Genomic DNA, 17,429 nt, shown 5'->3' with positions numbered 1-17,429 from the left:
GTCCTGGCTTCCCTGATTTGCTGGAAGATTCCTTAAAGACTGCAGAACTGACATGCAAAAGCAACAGCAAAATAGGAAATCTACCCGCAGGATATCAGCCTATCATTCCATTGTGGGAGGCGTGGACATTGAGTCTATGAGCCCGAATCTCTAGTCTGTTACCCCAAGTGTATGAAGTTTCTGGGTAGCACAGAGCCAATGAAATGTCTTTGCATCACTCCCATTTGAAGCCACTGAGGTAGTGAATTTACTGGGGATGTGGCCAGGTGGAGACAGCATGACCAGAGCACTGCTGCGCTCTGTTTATTTTTCGCTGCTGGAACAGCCCGTTGGGCATCTCTAATGTACACTAGATACCAGACAAACACCCCAGTGGGTCCAAAACAAGAAGTATGAAGTTGACTTCAAGCCACCATTGCATCCTTTCCCCTTTGTTTTTAAGCTGAGTGGTGTGGAGCTCATGTGAAACAGAGAACTGGAACCCATAACTGATACTTTGTCTCAGTCTCTCTCCCTCACTCCACTTCTCTGCCTCTCAAATGAGGGCTGGGAAACCTGCAGCGCAGAGTTTCAGCTTACTGTGTTTTCATCCTCCCATATAAGTTCTCACGCTGCCCAAGGAGTCCTCTACCAAAAAACAGGGAAGGAAGGACCTGATATTCCTGCTGTTTCCACTTTTAGTTTACTTTCAAACTTCTCTCCTCCTGGCAGGTGCTGCTGTGCTGGTGACGTTCCAGATTGCAGCCATCTGTGGTGGCAGGGGTACCAGAACTCTAATCACAGCTCATGATGTCACAGACGGATTCATTGTGCCATGTTGTCAGTAACCCAATTGCTCGGAGTATTTCAGGGAGGGAGGGAATTGTTTTAGAAAGGTAAGCTAATCCTTATTTCATTGCTGACTGGCCCCCTCAACCCGGTGAATAGGACTAATAAACACACCCTATTACTGTTGTTATGAAGTTGATCTTAGCTCAGTTCTCAATGTAGCTTTGCAGTTCACCTTTCAGTCCAGCTTGTCTCCGTCTGGGGTTAGAGAGCTCTACATTCCTCTTACCAACAGCATGTTCCCCACTTGCATTCACCTGCTCCCCAATTTACACCCTGCTACTGTACACTGCTGTACTGACATTACCCTCAGACCAGGGCATGGTAGTCACTTACCCTCTGTAAATCTACACTGAAGGGGAAGTAGAAAGGCTGAGGAAAAGACTCCTTAAGGAATGATAAACATAGGAGCGACAGCTTCCATTGATGATCCCCTGGCACAGAGTGTTTAGCAGCACTGCAAGCCAGTGAACTCAGTGCCTTGGAGGGTGTAGGTAGAGTGTCCTGCCTCACATGGCTTAATAGTGATCCAGCTGGGCTGGGCAGTAGTGTCCTTTGGTTTGCTGGAAGGCTGGCCATTGTGTGTAAGGGCTTTGGGGAGGGGATGTAGACTAGGGAGGAAACAAGGACGTTTTCAAACCCTCTATGGGACAGAGTAGAACTCTGGGGAGTATCTACAATTAGGAAAACATCTCTTCCTAGCAGCACCATTTAAATAATGAAGAACATTGAGATTCACTCATGAGTCCCAAAGAGGACCAGAGAGGATTGTGCAATAGCACATAGAGGAGAAACAATAAATAATGTGCACACTTCAGTGATTTACTGGAATGGTAATAGAGAATCTGCAGATACTCAGTACCACTGCATCTGGGGCTCCATTCATTCCCATGGCATAAAGAGGTGCAAGGGGCATCTCCCTAGGCCAGACTGACACTGACGGAAAGATTCACTCCTACTGCCTGCTCTCCTTCCTTCAGCTAGTGTGAGGCATCCTTAGGTTCCGCTGGGAGACCCAAAGGATTGCTCCCTGTAGAAACTCCTGAGGGAACATGGCAAATTGGACCTTTCCCACTAGCCTTGGCCATACCATCTGCCAAGGCATTCCATCTGCCTTTATTTGCGTGGGGCTGGTCCCTGGCAGATTTCCAGCAGGACAGAGGAGGTTGTGGCAATTTTCTACCAGTGTAATCGTCCCCCATGCAGACTATCTGCTGCTGGGGGCTTCCATCAGGATTTGTCAGCTCTTAAGAACGTAAGACTTGCCAGACTGGTTCATTCCCATGATCCATCTAGTGCAGTTCCTGTCTCTGAGGGTGACCATTAGCAGATGCTTCACAGGAAAGTGCAGGAACCCCACATGAGGCAAATGTGGCCTAATCTGCCCCTTCTCACCCTCATCCACACAATGTTGCGATAGATCTCAGAGTGATCTGTGGGGCACATGCTTCTTGTACTGCAGAGCTAATCTTGCGGCAGCTTCTTCCAGGGCAGAGTCCCACAGATCTATGGAAAAAAGGAAATGAGGAATCTGTTTTTTTTTTTTTTGGTTTGGACTTTGGTCAGAGGCTAGAACTGAATATTCATTATTGAATCCCAAATAACCAATACAGGGTTCCTTATTTGTTGATATCAGAGTCCACTTGTGGATCTAAAGCTGGGATAAAGTTTGGGAAATCCTGTTCTAGAAAGATGAACAACAGCTTGATGAGCATGATGAATTAAGTTGGCTTCACTAAGGATGATTATCAGTTATACAAACTCAACATGTCTGTGCACAAAGATACCTGTCAGCTTGGGGTCTGGGTGAAAATGTACATTTTAATCTGAGAATTCCAAAATACCAATATTTGTTAAAGAGCAAGAATGGTAGGAAAAAGATCAAGGTGATGGTGAACTTTTTCACAGCTTGATAGTGAAAAGAAACAGTGAATGTAAAGATGGGAATAAAATACTGGAAAAAAAACACAAATCCTGTGAAGATTCTAACCATTGTTAGAGTTAATTCCTGGGAATAAGAACTCATTGTACATTCAGAGCAAATGCAGAGTTCTTCTTAAAATGTTCCAAAACAATTTAAAGAGAAAGAATACATGGCCATCTTAATTTCCAGAGTCCAGTGAATATACACATCGTTTTAGAAATAACTGCATCCCTACTAAATCAAACCGTCTACAAGTCACAGTCTGGGTTTTAATAGGATTCCTTAAAATCACATTGTCCTGTGCACACTAAAACAAAAAATGTTAGAATGTAGATGCTCCTATTGTCAGACAACTGACAAGAGATGACAAGCAAAAGTGGAACTTTATGTAGGGACTGAACCTTTCCATGCAGTTAAATAATGCACATGGATTATAAAGTTCAGTGTTTGATGGGTTTTTCACCCTTCTAGGGGCTTGGAGCACCGGGAAGTGAAATTTTCTCTTCAGTGTTTCAATAGTGAGTTGTAGATTAAATCTAGATCATAAGAATCTGGAGGACTTTCCTCCAGAACTTTATAGTAGTCAAACTTTTTTTTGCAGGGTGGGGGAGGGAAGCTAAAATATTGACAGTACTCCTTTAAAGATAGGAAGACTGACAGGAATTACATTCCACTTAGTAAATAATTTCTGGAGTTGCATTCCTGTGCACTCATGCAAAAATCAAGTACAATGTAGAGCCACGAATATGCATAAGCTTAATGGTGAGATCTGAGATAGGATCTGGCAAACTGCACAATTTACCCTCAAGCACTGAAAACCCAGATACTAGAAAGCCAGCCATATACTAAATTTCACATCCTTTTGGATCGAATGACAGGCACATACATGCAGCTATTTAAAGCTAGCCACAGATACAAACATTGAAACAGTGTTCAGGGAATGCATTGGCTTCTTTTGTGCTTGTAAAATCCCTCCTATTAAATTTACATGTAGAAACATGAACCTTGCAATGTACTTTGCCAGTGGAGTGTTGTACTGAGGCTGGAATATAAAAGAAGATTAAGTATACTTTCAGAAATTAGTGCATCCTTAAAAAGAAAGTAAGCACAATAGGAAAATGACCAAAACTGGGCTTGGAGGCTCTGGGTGTGGGGGAAAAGTATTTTAGCTTTGGAACTATCCTGTTGTTAAGGTTCTCCACTGCCCTACACATTGCACAGTCATTTACACCTGTGCAAAGTGAATGTAAAATGTGCCACCTCCTTTGCACAGGTGCAAATGCCTACACCTCATGCAGGGTGATGAAGAGCCAGCCCCTTAGCTTAGCTGCTGTCATTAACAGAACACTTCAACCTCTCTAACCACTCAGTGACAGACTTGAAGGTGGCAGTTTTGCAACAGGAAAACTAATATAAGGCCATACCTTCCCCTGGTGCTAATGTTGCTACAGCCATTTCCTGCAGCTGAAGATTTCCAAAGTGCATCTCCTGCCTACTTCCTCCATAGGCACAGAAAACCCAATAAGCAGCAAAACAGGTAGAAGCAGTACACACAAGGCAACTGTGATTAGGAGATCTGTGACTAAATGGAACCTTGGGCCAAATCCCTGTATAGGGGATGATGCAAGTGCAACCTGAGGCTGCAATCGCAGCCACAGAGCACTGCAGCTTGTGGTGGTGAAGTGTAATGTACTATTATATTAATATTTTGCAAGCCTGATAGATATTTCTTATCAGCAGAAGATACTTAGGGACCCATTCCCACTCACCCTTCCCTGTGCTTGTGGCACAGGCTAAGAAGGCTTCAAGCAGACTTTTTATTCCCTGAGACAGGCTCTCAGCCCCAGTTACAGCTGCTTAGCACAGCAAAGCAATCACAAAGCTGCCATAAGGAGCATCTGAGGATTCTCCTGACCAAAGCAACAGGCTGGTAGTATAGCCCTGTCCCCACATAGCGGGAGTGCTATGGCAGGAGAGGGTGGGGGTGGAGTGGACTGCAATCTGCTTCACCTGATCCCTGGCAGCTGCAGTGATCTCTGTAGCACTGTTTCAGCTGGTGGAACTTAGAGTAGGCCAGGACTGGGAGAGAAAAAAGATGGTTTGGACTCTCCTTTACTTTCCTCAACTGCCCTGGGGATCTGCCCAGCCAACTGTTACTACGGTGCCTTTGGAGGCCAGAGAGGCACTCCCTTGGTGTAAGTTAGAGAAGCCTTAAGGCTGCTGTAAATTATGTGTTGTTTCTCTTGGTCCCTTAGGGTTTTTTAAATCAAAGAATAGCGAGAGCACCATGTGCTCTCGCTCTACTCCAGCCCTGACTGTGCCCCACCCCTCACTCCTACTCTTTGCCCTTAGGCTATTCCGAACATGCCCCCCTGCTATTGGCTGGGAGCAGGGCCCTTCTACCACCTCTATGCTAGCCAAGGAGGTCTTTTGCACAGGGGCCATTTCCACTCCTTTATGTTGCCACATTGGCATAAAAAGGCCCGAGGGTGACTACGACTCAGGCCCTCACACTTCAGCAGCATCACTTAACAATGCCCTCATGTAAACTGTATGGACTATACAGATGCAAGAAATTGCATTCAAATCAAGTTAACTTTTGAACATAAAGCAACAGATGCCTGGAAAGTGCTAAAGACACAAGAACTAGGAAATTATCGGTAACTCCTGCAGTCCCATTTTTATAGCTAATCTCATCTGTCTCTGTCACTTTCATCAGTAAAACAACACACCAAAAGGTAAATAAAAGTAAATAAGTCTTTCATAGCGATCATAAAACACATGATTTATCTAACATCATCTCTAGTTTCTAAGATAAACACTGTGTGTGTTTAGCCTTTTATGTGTATTGTTTGTAACTTACACTTTAAAACTAACACAAAACTTTGCCAAACCATACATAATATTTACAGGGATCTGATCCAGTTTATGGGGAACTATATAGTCTCTTTTTTCAGCATTACATTCACTTACTTCTGCAGCTGCATGGAATATCAATTACTGTCATTGATTATCTGGTCTACCCAGCTGTCTAGTGTCTACCCATATTTTGCATGAGGGGAAAAAGGACTAAGCTTGCTCTCAGGACAGGCTAGGAGACATAGGTGCATGTGTGTGTGTGCCGTCTAGCTGTTTGAACCCTGAATGGGTCATTGAAAAGGACTGGTCAAGGCTGACCCCCTATCAATGGCAAAGTGGAGAAGACAATGGAAAATCCAGTCACCAGGATATTGACACCTACCAGCCAATGACCCAGAGGGACATGGATTTCCCCTCCTCTCCTCAGGGAAAGACCCCATCTTGAGAACAAAGGACTGGAAGATGTGAGCTGGGAGCGGGTAAGTGTTGGCTTCTGGAGGAAGCTGGGAGCTCTCGCATCTAAGAACTAAGGCAGTGAGATTAAGGCCTGGTCTACTCTAGAAATTATCATCTTGATTACATTGCTCAGTGGTGTGCAAAATCCCCACCCCTGAGTGGTGTAGTTAAGATGACCTAACCCCCGATGTAGACAATGCTAGGTTGATGAAAGAACTCTTCCAACGACCTAGCTACCGCCTCAGAGAGGTGAATTACCTGTGCTGATGGGAGACCCTCTCCTGTGGCCACAGGTAGTGTCTATGTTGAAGTGCTACAGCAGCACAACTGCAACGGTGCGGCTGTACTGATGTAGCATTTTAAGTGTAGACATACCTGAGAGAGAGACACAGCGCCTGCAAATGAGGTTCACTACAGCTTGGCTGGGGCTCTGGGCTGACCAGAATGGAGTACGTTTTAACCTTCATTTCTCTATGCTAACCTAAGACTTCCAAAACTATGCTCCAGCTGATTAATAACCCAACTGTTTTGAAAACACTGCCTGAGTGTCACTGTAAATGCTTGGTGAGGTGCTTTAATCCCCAGAGAGTGTACAAGTCTTTCCAGTTGGATTTGCTGAACAGAGCTCATAGTGTGAAGCAGGCGTGCTGAAGCCCAGAGATTCAGTCACAGGAGGCAGTGAGGCCATGTGACCTACCCTGAAGGAAGAGTGAGACCCCTTGGGGGTCTGGTACATCAAAGGGTTCCTCCAAAGAGACTTCTCCAATGCTCTGATCATGTGGAGCTGTGACACCAGCATCCTGGGCTATAGGGGAAATCTATATTATCTTTCTTTCTTGCATGCCAGTGGTGTGCTCAGTCCTGTAAAGATTAGAGAGGAAGAGAGGGTCCCAGCCCCAATGAGTGTATGTGCTCTAAAGGCCTGATCCAACTCTTGCTGGAGTCAGCGGACACATTTCCATTAACTGCAGTGGGACTTAGCTGGAGCCCCAAATTAGCCACATAAAACAGTGCAGACACACAAGCACCAGGTGCAAAGCCTGCTGGTCTTGCTCATACAAGCAGTGATTGCTGAACGATGACAGGATTTGACCTTACAAGACCAAATGCACTTTAGTGCAACCTAAATGGGACACCTGAAGGTCAAACAAGACTAAATGAACAAGTACTTCTTTCTTTGGGCGATCACAGAAAGGCGCCCAGGCGAAGGGAGGTTTTTAAGAAGTAATTTGGAGAGACAGCAATGGTTTGTATAGCGAGACTATGACTAGTGTCTGTCAGTGGTCCTTAGTTCTCAAAATAAGCAGTGTGGGGCTGCAGGTAGCAACTCCTTGGACCATATTTTACAACTAAAAGCTGGGACCCTGTGGCGAGGGTGTTGTAGGAGAGTGTTTGCCTGGGGAATAAGGGCGATTGGTGTGAAGAAAAGGTTCCTTTTTCCCTCTCCTGCACACTTTCAGTATGAAAAAGTAGAACACTCCCCAGTAAAAGTGCAGGGAGGAGAAATAAGTATCCCTGTCACCTCTTTGCTGTTCTCTCCAAGTCCCAACCTCTACCAGCTACTCCCCCCACACGCCCCCAACCAATGTGCCCACCTACTCTTTCACCAATTGATTGTTCCCCCTTGACAAGCCAACGTATTCCCCCCTCTTAGCTCAGAAGGTGCCCAGACCTTATCATTTCCCTTCAACCCAATCTGTCATCTTAGATCTCTTTCTCTCCCTACATCTGCTGAGACCCTCCCTCTTCCTATCTATCCCCCCACAACAGAGAACTCCCCCTCAGCTCTGAACCCCTCTCACCCAACACTCCTAGTCCAGGAACATCTCTCCCCCTATGTACATGCCACGTGCAAGCCAGGCTCTGAGACCATGTTTATACGTTGTTAAATGAGCAAATAGAACAAAACAAATGCAGGTGCAATAGAGACTCTCACAAATAATTCATAGTAAGGTAGTTCATCTTTTCCACCACGCCCACCTGCCAGTGGTCTGGAACAGAGGCAGCACGTTCATATGATCTGAAATAGGCCCTCCCCACCTCTTCAGGCTGCTTGCAGACCAGGAGTCCCCCGCTGGCCCTTAGATGAATTGCAACTTGTAGTTCCAGCCCCTCCCCTCACCCAGAGTCTCCCAGTGCCAACAGGTAACTCAGCCACATTACTCTGCTGTGATATGGGTGACACTTAGCCTCATTAGCTTCTAATAACTAGCTCCTCCCTGATATGCCTCAATGATTTAAGAATACATATTGTCCCTAATGCTTGGGGCTAGCCTTGTTCTGTAGGACCTTGTGGCTGGGAACTAAAGTAGCTGCATTGCCCTCCTCCCCAGAGGCCAGTTCAGGCCCAGGTGTAAATTAGATCAGCTTCACAGCTGCTCCATGCTGGTAAGGAATCACTAGTGTAGGGTGCTCTTACCAAACTCCCCCTCATGTCTCTGCTACCCCCCACATATCCCCTACACCCAGGGGCTTGGATGAGTGGAATAGAGGGGGCTCTGCTATACTGGTGGTGTGATTCCTCAGATGCAGATTCCCCCACGTCAGGGAAATCCTCAGCTTCCAGTTTCATGCACTTTACAAGCCCTGGATGCTGCCAGAGTAGTGCAAAGGGGCTCAGGGGAGGGCCAGAATCTGGTCCATTATACTCAGATGCAAAAACAGAACAGCGCTGCCTATTGCATGGACATGTGAAGTCTGTTCCTGAGCTCTTCTGAAGGCAATGCTCCAACTGACTTTTTTTCTTAAATTTCATTCATTTAAACTGTCACCTGCTGGCAGCTTCTGAAAGAAAAGATTGAGCAGCAGCAGGAGGAGGAGGATGTAATATCTGCCTGCTCTGCTCCTTGCTCCAACAAAGGGTAGAATTAGATTGCGAAGTCTTTGGGGGCAGGGACTGTAGGTTTGTTCTGTGTACAGTCAGGGCCGGCTCCAGACCCCAGCGCGCCAAGCGCACGCTTGGGGCGGCATTTTGCCGGCAGGGCGGCAGGCGGCTCCGGTGGACCTCCCGCAGGCATGACTGCGGAGGGTCCGCTGGCCGCGGGACCAGCGGACCCTCCGCAGGCATGTCTGCAAGAGGTCCCCCGGAGCCGCAGGACCGGCGACCGCCAGAGCGTGCCCCGCAGCGCGCCGCTCTGCTTGGGGCGGCGGAATTCCTAGAGCCGCCCCTGTGTACAGTTCCTAGCAAAATGGGGGTCCTGCTCCATGACTGGGGCTACCATCATACAAATAGTAATGTTAAGATTCAGTTAATTCATTAAACTTAAGGCCTAACCCTGTCATTCTTACTCATGTGAGTAGTCCTTTAACAGGTGAATAGTCCATTGACTTCTTCTGAGTTACGTGAGTAAGGCCTGGAGGAGGAGGCCTGTGTTTAACTACTATTTGGGTTGAACAGTTGATGATAAGGAGCTGTCTGATGCTTGGGTATATGTTTCTGTTAGCAGTGCATTTGCAATGCAGGTTGATCACACTTGTGTCAGCATTTCTTTCCTTAAGCCCCAGTTTTTCAGGGGGTTGATAACTCATCCTTAAGAATGTGCCCTGGGCTGAAGCTTGGCACAGAGATTACGCATGTAAGTTAGAACTGCAGGATCTGAACAAAGTATCAGCCTGGAAGTGTTATAAAAATAGGTGCTGCTGATTTAAAATATATAATGTATTTAAGTAGTTGTTTTGGGGTATTTTTTTAAATAAAAGCTTACTGGTTTGTGAGATGACTTGTGCCTGTACAACTTCACAACAGCTTTATTTACAAAAAATAAATACTGGTATGTTGTTTAATTTCTAAAAATAGTGTAATGGTTTTGGGGAGTTTGGAAACAAAACTGAAAATGGTTTAAATAGAAATACTTTCATTTAGGTTCGGTAAAGCCCCCCTTTTATAAAACCAACAACCAACATAACTTTGGAGCCTAAATTGCAGGGTTCCTAGAGAATCCTCAGAAGAAAGGTAGAAATAAAATAGAGAGCAAGAGAATGAAACTATCAGGGATGGTCATGAGGTGTCAAACACTGACACTGAAGCAGAGAGAGAAGCCCAGGAAGCCCAAAGAGATTATATGTGCAGTGCAACAGCAGTGTCTTTGTGTGTTGTGAAATAACATGCCATGGCTGATCAACGAGCAACATTATGCATCCAAATCTGGAAGGAAAGACCAAGCATCATCAAACTGTTGGCATTTGTTGAGTCTATTGTGTGCCACTTGTTCCAGGCCTGTGCATTTACTTGTTAATCACTCCTTAATTCAAAGGTGCTCTGAAACTATTGCTCTTAGGAGCTGAGAGGCACAGGGCACTCAGAATGGAACCTGACATAATGTAGAAGCAGTGACATTTCAGGTTGGCTACCAAAACACTGAAGCATACAATATAAGTGAATGCTTTTAAAACTGTGGCCTTGTTAGCTGAAAAGGGTTTTAAAGACAGTTTAAAGCCAACAGAGTTTGGGCACAACAGTTTTAAGACCATAGTTTTAAGAGGTGTTATAGATTGAGATTTTCAAAGCAGTGCAGGGGATATTGCCACACATTTGCTCTACTTTGAAAATGTAAGCTAAATACTCTATCTACTCCCTGCTGAAAGGGAAATACCAAATACTGTTGTCAACAGCTAGTCCTAGCTGGGAGGCACTTTGCTTCTGATCTCCAAACCCTTGCACTTCACAGTGGGGCCACCACAGCCTGCAGTGAGGAATCCTGGCCTGGCTGACAAGACTCCCTTGGCACAGGGCATGTCCTTGCTGTGCCAGCCATTTCAGGATTTGGAACTTGATCCAAACTAAACCCACTGAAGTTATTAATTTCAAAAGACTTTGGATCCATCTTTTAGCCCTTTAATGGACGGAAGACTTCCTTATTTAGATTAAAAATATGTTTTAGGCAATTTTTCAAGGATACTGTAGTTTTATTACAAAGATCAATTTGAACACTCCTTTTCCCCCTGGCCCCAAGTTTTAATTTTTAAATCCAAATGATCTCTCTACATCCAGTCCATACAACAGGGAGTCCTAAATCTGATGTGCTGTGATTCAGATTCTCCTTGTTGCAAGGGGAGAGTGAGTTGTGCTAGGCATTTTAGCCATGATGGCAGGTCAGTCTAGTTAGAATTGTCTCAAGTTAGCACCCCCACAAACTCCAGCATGCTTTATCTGCTCAGCAAAATGCAAAATTATTTCCAACCTACCCTTAAAAACAGAGAAAAAGAGATAAATTATCCGTACAGATGAATGCTTCCCTGGTCACTGGCAGAGGCAAACACATCAGCACAGATGGGAAATAGTTGTTAAACAGTCTCTTTTAAGCCTTATGATTGAAAGATCGCTACAAAGGAATGATCAGTAAAAAACGAAACCTACTTCATGTGCCGCTAATGATAACAGGTTGTAATACCACTTGACACTTGTATAGCAGCATTTCTTTCTAGGATCTCAAAGCACTTGACACACATTCCCAAACTAAGTCCCACAACGCAGCTCAGTACGTGCAGCGCAGAAGCTCGTGACTGGAAATCCTGTACGTCTATACTGCAAAATGTAAATTGCAAAACATTTTATTTAAAATGATTGAAAGAGGCCGAGCACTGGGCATGCTCTAAATAGATATAAACAATACATCAACTAAACTGCCCTCTCTCCTATCCTAGCAGGTATTATTATCCCCACGTTACAGATGGGAACACCAAGGCACAGAGAGAGTGATTTGTCCAAAGTCACACAGAAAGTCAGTGGCAGGTCTATATAACTGAGCTGACCTATCAAATTTACCCAAGCAACATCCTGAAGTTCAGTCCTTTGCTTTGCTTTAACCTCTTGGTACCAACATATCGCCCTCTCGCTCTTGTTCCTGATTTCCCTTGGTATGAGCTAGCTCTCCCGCTGAGAGCTCTGCTGCCCCTAAGCCAGCCACCCTGGCTAGGCAGCCTGGTCTCTGCCCCTGCGCGCAGGCTGCGCGGGCCATGCTCAGCCCCAGAGCCCGGCTTACCCCGCTGCTCCCCCGCCTCTCCGGAGCCCCGGCAGGGGAGGAGGGTTGCATTGTTGATTTTGGGCAGCGCGCAGCCGCAGTGCGGCCGGCCGGCTGGTGTGCCTGCTCGCTGGTACAAAGAGACCCGAGAGGGGAGTTTGGAGGCTCCCGGGAGGTGGGTGTCGCTGCGGGGCCGGGTGGCGCGCCCCTGATGCGTCCCCTCCTCTCTCCCGTCCCGTCCCGTCCCGCCTGGGTAAGGGCCCTGGGAGCCGCCTGCCCCCCGGCGCGAGGGATGCGAGCGGAGAGGTGAGCGGAGCGGAGCGGCTCTCTGGGGATCGCTTGTGCCCGCGGGGCTGGGGGGGATCCAGGCTCAGCCGGGCAGCGCTGGGAAGGGGGAGGAAACTTTGTTAGGACCCTGGTCAGTGTAAAGTCTGCTCTGCTCTGCTCTCCCCTCCCCGGCCGGGCGCCCGGCGCTCGGATCCCCCTGGCAAGCTCCCTGCCGCGGGGCTGGGGGCGCGTGCAGCCCCCGCGGCTGCTTTGGGGCAGCTTCTCTTTCCCTGGCCCCGGGGCTGGACGAGGCGGTGGTGTGTGGTGCAGCCAGCCGGCTTCCCCTGCCTGTGCCCTGGCTTGGAAGCAGGAGGAGGGGCGGCGCGGTGTGTCTGAACTATCGCCCCGGGGACATTTCCTTGGGAGGGGGAGGGTGGAGCAGGGCCGGGGCTTTAGTTGTGCAGCTGCATGCCCGGCCCCCGGCCACAGCACGTTGCTTCGGGTTCCCCTTCACTTGACATTGCAATGGCCAGGGCTTCCCTCTCCCTCCACTTGCTGGCGGCTTTCCCCTCCCCAGCGGATGGGGGAGGCTTTTGGTCCTGAAACATCAATGGTATTTGGGGTGGAGGAGCACATCGTTGTGAGGCCAAGGTGATGGTCTGTCAGCGCTCCAGTCTGTTCACCCTGCGGGGGGGGGGGGGGCAGGATCTAACTTCCCTGCTGGCTCCAGTGTCTGCTGTTCAGCCCCTCCTTAGCACACGTGAACCAGCTCTTTAGGCATAGTTAGAAGCTGATAATGGAATAACTAATGCCAGATCACTCACACATTAGCTTGGGAAGGGCTGTTGGTTGCAGGGAGTCTTGCTTGAATAAAAGCAGCAAAGAATCCTGTGGCACCTTATAGACTAACAGACGTTTTGGAGCATGAGCTTTCGTGGGTGAATACCCACTTCGTCAACATGCATCCGAAGAAGTGGGTATTCACCCACGAAAGCTCTGCTCCAAATCATCTGTTAGTCTATAAGGTGCCACAGGATTCTTTGCTGCTTTTACAGATCCAGACTAACACGGCTGCCCCTCTGATACTTGCTTAAATAAGTATACTGAGGTGGGCCTGGATGCTGAGTTTGAAGCAGAGCTTTGTTCTAAGACCACATCCACCTGGAAGTCCCTGTCAGGGGACTCCTTTATAACGTGGCCCTTGTTGTAGAGTTGATAGGGCATTCAGGTCATAGCTGTATTAGACTCTTATCCGCTCCCTCCCCCCTCTCAAAAAATGCTGCCATTGCTACCACCAATGACATGTTCTAGTGGAGACAGGCCACTGGTGTATGCCAGCAGTCAGCACTATGGGCCAGATTTTCAAATTAGTTTAGCTCCCATTTAGGCACCTAAATAAGAGCCAGCTCTTCAGAAGAGCTCAACACCCTGCAGATTCTATTGTGACAGTTACGGATGAATTTCAGATGAACATAGCTGAGAGCACTTTTGAAAAGTTAGTTCTGCTTATGGCTGCTGAGCACCCTTGAAAAGTGTGTCCTCCATCCTCTAGTCCAGTGGTTTTCAAACTTTTTTTCTGGTGGACTCAATTGAAGAAAATTGTTGATGCCCATGACCCAACGGAGCTGGGGATGAGGGCTTTGGGGTGTGGGAGGGGCTGAGGGCTCGGCTTTGGGGGTGAGGGCTGCAGAGTGGGGCTGGGAATGAGGGGTTCAGGTTGTGGGAGGGGGCTCTGAGCTGGGGCAGGGGGTTGGTGTGTGGGAGGGGATCAGGGCTCTGGGCTGGGGGTGCAGGCTCTGGGGTGGGGCTGGGGATGAGGGGTTTGGGGTGCAGGAGTGGGCTCTGGGTTTTGGGGGGGCTCAGGGCTGGGGTTGGGGTGTGGGAGGGGGTCAGTGCTCTGGGCTGGGGGTGCAGGCTCTGGGTTGGGGCCAGGGATGAAGGTCTTGGGGTGCAGGAAGGGGCTCTGAGTTGGGGGGGGGGAGCTCAGGGCTGGAATCCCGGTTCCCAGCCAATGGGAGTGCGGAGTCGGTGCTCAGGGTGGGGTCAGCGTGCAGAGCTCCCTGCCCTCCTGCCTAGGTGCTGGACCTGCTGCTGGCCGCTTCCAGTGTCAGAACAGGTAGGGACTAGCCTGCCTTAGCTGGACAGCACCACGGATGGGACTTTTAACAGCCCAGTCGGCAGTGCTGACCAGAGCCGCCGTGACCCAGTGCCTTACATTCCACGACCCAGTACTGGGTCGCGACCCACAGTTTGAAAACCACTGCTCTAGTCCTGCACTGAGCATAGTTAGGTGATGTGGAGTTTGGTCTCTACATTATTATTATTTATTACAGTAGCTCATCGAGGCCAGAATCCTGTTGTGCCATTCACTGTATAAACTTAAAACAAAGACAGACCGTACCTCAGTGAGCCCTGTTACCACTGCAGCAGCTCCACGGGTGGGAAATTTAGGGGGAAATGGCTGGTCTCCAATAGCCTATGGTTGCTGAAAATTAACTTAAAGCTCCATCCTCAGAGGGTGTTTAATTGCACTTAAACTGAAGTCTGAGTTGTTAAATCTTGATTCCAACACAATTAGACCTGTTCAATGGGATGTGTGTGTAAATATGAGGTTTTGCCCAGGTAGGCCTAGACTAGAATACTGTTCCTCTTCAGAACTGACTTGCTGAAACAGAAATTAACACTCACAGTGTCCTAGCCACACTCAGAGAGACCATCTCTGTTCTGAAGCGCTGGCAAAGACAAACATCAGTCAAAGGGAGCGTAGGGGAAGGATACAACATAAAAATGAAAATTATGTATTTAAAAATCAACAAGTCCCAAGTGCCCCTCAACTTACCAGTGCTAATTGATTTCTTGGAGGATTCATGACAGCAGTGACTCTTGAGGGGGAGAGGATAGTGGCGTTATGTATCTCTTCAGGAAGGGCATTCCATGTGTAAGGGGATGGGGGAAGAAGGTGTGATGCAAGTGAACAAATGGGAGTGCTTGGTCCCACCTACACAGGCTAGTGTGTCCGTCAGCACGGGTATGCTTAAGCCACAGTTAAGCTTGTAGGTCCACGTTTTCAAAAGTGACGAGTAACTTTGCCCTCATTTTTGGGTACCCACCTGAGACATCTTAAATGGGCTTGACTTTTGGAGAGTGGGTGCAAGCTAAAAATCAGGCCCCTTTTTAGGCACTCAGGATCACGAGACACTTTTGAACATAGTGCGTGGGGCTACAGTGTTGCAAGTATATTTTTAAAAAAGTGTTTCAGGTGAGCTTTAAAGCTCTAGTGTAGACGGGGCTTTACTGTGACTGCCCTGTTAACAGAAGTTTGACTTTAGATAAAAGCTAACAGTTTCATTTTTCTCTTGTAAAGCTAAGGCCTGTTACATTGTGATTTTTATTTAAAAATGAGAGCTCTCTTTACATGTTTTTAATTAAGAGAATAGCTTGTCTGGCTTAGCCAGTCATCTTGGGCCTTGGCTAGCTGAGAAAGGTGGCATGCCAATTTGCTAATTGAGAAATCAGATTTATCTTTGCCTCTGTAACTCTTATTTCAGCCTCTTCTGACAGGGTGACTTTGGGTGAGAAGAAGGGATTGGAGGTGTATGTATGTGAGGAAGGGAATAAGTACAGAGATAGAGGAAAAGATGATGCAGTGTAAAGTGCAGAAGACCAAGCTACAATAATTTAATATGCATGAAAGACATGCAAAGAAGATCATTCTTGCCAGGATGGGGATGTCCTCCGGTGCCCTGGTCCAAAGACCCGATGACTACTTATGTGGGTCTGTGATGCCTCCAGTAGGTCATCTAGTTCAGGTGTTCTCAAACTTCATTGCACTACGGCCCCCTTCTAAGAACAAAATTACGACATGACCCCAGGAGCGGGGACTGAAGCTTGAACCCAGCAGTGGGCTTTTTCCCAGGCAGTGGTACTTGGGGTCCCAACCCACAGTTTGAGAACCGCTGATCTAGTTCCTTCCCTGCATCAGGACAGGCTTTGCCAAGTTACCCCTCTCCACTCTGTAAATTGTGTTACACTGCTTAGGCCTGAGGATGGCTGGGACTCAACTGGAAAACGTCGAAGTTGTCACCAATTTGATGATGACTCCAGACTAAGCATATTGCTTCTGTAGCACTCCAAGCTAAAGTAAGAGACATGGGACTGAATTCCATTTTAGTCTAGACATATGTGACTCTGTTAACTTCCATGGAGTTCTTCTGGACTTATCCTAGGGTAACTGAGAATAGAATCAGGCCCTTGGATTGGAAATTAAATCTAGGTCTCTCAGGTGGCATGTCAGCAAGTGTGGCCTAGACAGATTACTGTAAATGTTTATTGGCACAGATGGAAATGGAAACTGCCTTGTTTTTCATATCCAGGAGTGTCCTCTAAATGAGACTAATCCATTACACAACTTCCTTCCCCTCACCCACTTTCTGGCTTCTAAACTCTGATACCTATGTGTGTCTCAATTCCTGATGTGCATTATATATCTAAATAATAGATGTGGGAAGTGACATTAAAACTCTCTAATGAAAAATCTGTTTTGTAACTGATGCGGGGTCTCTCTTTGCAGCCTAGGAGAAGCTGTCAAAAATAGGCAGTAGCTTATGCTTCTTGGTTACAAATGCACAATCTGTTAAGTGGGAACAGTTGCAAATTTGTTATGGTGTCAGCGCCTACTGTGGCTGTGGAGTAGGGAAGAGGAGCCTTCTAGTCAGTTAGTAGAACTGAGTAATAGTGAAAGTTTCAAGCATCAACACTGTTCTGATCAGAAGCTGTTTATAGAAAAACAGACAGTCCCTTGTAGATTGCCCTTGTAAGTTTGTAAGGCAGTGTGTGTATAAATGGTAAACTTCTATATAATACACAAATTAGTGTAAATTGTAAATGTATTTGTAAATACTTGTGGATTGTGGTAAGGCAATCCAGCACATTAAATAAATAAGTTATTCATTAGGACATGGTAAATAATTAGCATACTGGTGGTTGTGATTCCATGGGTGAACTTAACAAAGATTTGTGAGAAGCTTTGGCTATTTACCCTCTCTATCAGCCAATAAATGTTTCCATGTTACTTAAAATAAAAATGTTTACAATACTGTATAAATTGATGGAGGGCTTCTTGGCTGAAAATTTAA

The sequence above is a fragment of the Mauremys mutica genome, chromosome 6, assembly GCF_020497125.1.
Source record: "Mauremys mutica isolate MM-2020 ecotype Southern chromosome 6, ASM2049712v1, whole genome shotgun sequence".
Taxonomy (NCBI): domain Eukaryota; kingdom Metazoa; phylum Chordata; order Testudines; family Geoemydidae; genus Mauremys; species Mauremys mutica.
This window is presented reverse-complemented; position numbering follows the sequence as displayed.